At 43.4% G+C, this 2,616-nt stretch overlaps 1 pseudogene; it reads right to left on the minus strand.

Annotated features, from left to right (window-relative positions):
- Positions 1-1,069: 1,069 nt before the first annotated feature.
- On the minus strand, positions 1,070-1,947 carry LOC132206901 (NACHT, LRR and PYD domains-containing protein 10-like; annotated as a pseudogene).
- Between the last annotated feature and the right edge of the window lie 669 nt (positions 1,948-2,616).

A 2,616-nucleotide genomic window follows, 5' to 3' on the forward strand; every position in this document is an offset into this window, starting at 1 on the left:
CAGACCAAAGGCCCTGTAGGACAGAGGAACAACAGAAGACAGCGAGTGGTAGTTGAAGGAAAATATTCTGCCTGGAAGTCAGTGGTGAGTGGGGTTCCACAGGGCTCTGTCCTTGGGCCTCTACTGTTTGTACTTTTTATTAATGACTTGGATGAGGGGATTGAAGGATGGGTCAGCAAGTTTGCAGATGACACAAAGGTTGGAGGTGTCGTTGACAGTATATAGGGCTGTTGTAGACTGCAGCCGGACATTGACAGGATGCAGAGATGGGCTGAGAGGTGGCAGATGGAGTTCAACCTGGATAAATGCGAGGTGATGCATTTTGGAAGGTCGAATTTGAAAGCTGAGTACAGGATTAAGTATAGGATTCTTGGCAGTGTGGAGGAACAGAGGGATCTTGGTGTGCAGATACATAGATCCCTTAAAATGGCCACCTAAGTGGACAGGGTTGTTAAGAAAGCACATGGTGTTTTGGCTTTCATTAACAGGGGGATTGAGTTGAAGAGTCGTGAGATCTTGTTGCAGCTCTATAAAACTTTGGTTAGACCGCACTTGGAATACTGCGTCCAGTTCTGGTCGCCCTATTATAGGAAAGATGTGGATGTTTTGGAGATGGTTCAGAGGAGGTTTACCAGGATGCTGCCTGGACTGGAGGGCTTATCTTATGAAGAGAGGTTAACTGAGCTCGGTCTCTTTTCATTGGAGAAAAGGAGGAGGAGAGGGGACCTAATTGAGGTATACAAGATAATGAGAGGCATAGATAGAGTTGATAGCCAGAGACTATTTCCCAGGGCAGAAATGGCTAGCACGAGGGGTCATAGTTTTAAGCTGGTTGGTGGAAAGTACAGAGGGGATGTCAGAGGCGGGTTCTTTACACAGAGAGTTGTGAGAGCATGGGATGCGTTGCCAGCAGCAGTTGTGGAAGCAAGGTCATTGGGGTCATTTAAGAGACTGCTGGACATGCATATGGTCACAGAAATTTGAGGGTGCATACATGAGGATCAATGGTCGGCACAACATTGTGGGCTGAAGGGCCTGTTCTGTGCTGTACTGTTCTATGTTCTATGTTCTATGTTCTAATATCGCTCGTGGTGTGGAGGGTCTTGTTCTCTTCCATGTGTTTGTAAATGGCTGCTGCCACCGTCTGAACTTCCAAAAACATGTTGAAATATTCATTCCATGTGTCACCTAGAAACCCCAGGATCTCAGCCTTTTCCAATAAATGTATTGCAGTGGAGCGGGTAGTCACTGGCACTGAACATCCTGGGAACAGCTTGTGCTGTAATAAACCAGAAACAAGAACACACACTTCACACCAGCATTCGGGATCTGTTCACACAAACTTAGGTTCTGTGTTTCTCCGACTCGGCAAATTCTATAGTCCCCTTAAACTCATCATACTGTCAAATGTAAACAGCAACCTCTCTGGATTCTTCCAGTGCCCTCCCAGAATATTCCCAAATTAAGGATCGTGGCCAACTATCAGACTCCTCAGGTTTATTTTATAGTTCATAGCGCTCAAATCCCTGAATTTAAAACTGAAAACAAACTGTGGGTATATTTTTCCAGTTTCCCAGTCATAAACAATCTTCATACCATTGTTGTTTTTCCATTCCCTGGGACACCAATCACTGCTGCCAGACTCCCAGATATGGAATTTCCCTGCCAAAAACAATTGAGCAGATTGTATATTTTCCAGTACTCCCTGGAGATGTTTCTCTCCCCACTCTTCATGGTCTCAGCCTCCTATCAGCAGTTCATGTTGTATAACTGCCTGGCCTCGTACATTTGAGATGAGCATTAATGCAGCGCATCGATCACCCAGCTGGAAAATCTTTACCTTATGAGGATCGTTCTCACTTTCAGTTTTTCTGCTCGTATCCAGAGTGTGTCTTTGTATTTCTGTTCAACACCTTCAACTGGAACAGAGAGAAAGTGATTCTCCATGTCAGCTGTACTCTCATCACAAATTCCTCAGTAACATTTCATGGTTTAGTATTTACTGTTGAGTAATTGTTGAAGATTTTGTTCAGAGCTTCAGTTAATTTATCTCCAGTTCAATTTTGGAAAATACTTGAAAGTGGAGAATGATCAAGAAATGTTTCAATATTTAGCTGATTTTAATTTTTACACATCAAGAACATTTCAGAATGGCCAACGTTCTCAGAAACTTGGAACATTCTTGAAGAGGCAGACACAGTTGATGTAGAAAGTGTATTTTGCCTGGCTGTTGGACTTCAAGTAAGGGAGCACAGCCTCAGAATTAAAGACAAACATTCAGATCAGGAAGAACAGGAACATTTTCACTCCAACGGTGACCCCAATGAATTCTCTCCCCCAGACGGCGATGGAAACTTGATCATTGATTAACTCCAAGATGGAGACTGATAAGATTTCCTTTTCGTAATTACATCAGTGATACAGGGGTAGCTTGGGAATGTGGCATCACGGGAGTTGATTAACCATGAGCTAGAATAAGCAAGAGCAGCCTCAAGAGGCTGAATGTCCTCATCATATTCCTATGGTCCAATGTTCAACATTCACTTTCTACACTATCAGTAGACAGTTGAAGCTGTGTGTATCAATTGAAAAAAGAACTGAAATTGCTTGAGAGAC

The sequence above is a fragment of the Stegostoma tigrinum genome, chromosome 44, assembly GCF_030684315.1.
Source record: "Stegostoma tigrinum isolate sSteTig4 chromosome 44, sSteTig4.hap1, whole genome shotgun sequence".
NCBI classification, from domain to species: Eukaryota; Metazoa; Chordata; class Chondrichthyes; order Orectolobiformes; family Stegostomatidae; genus Stegostoma; species Stegostoma tigrinum.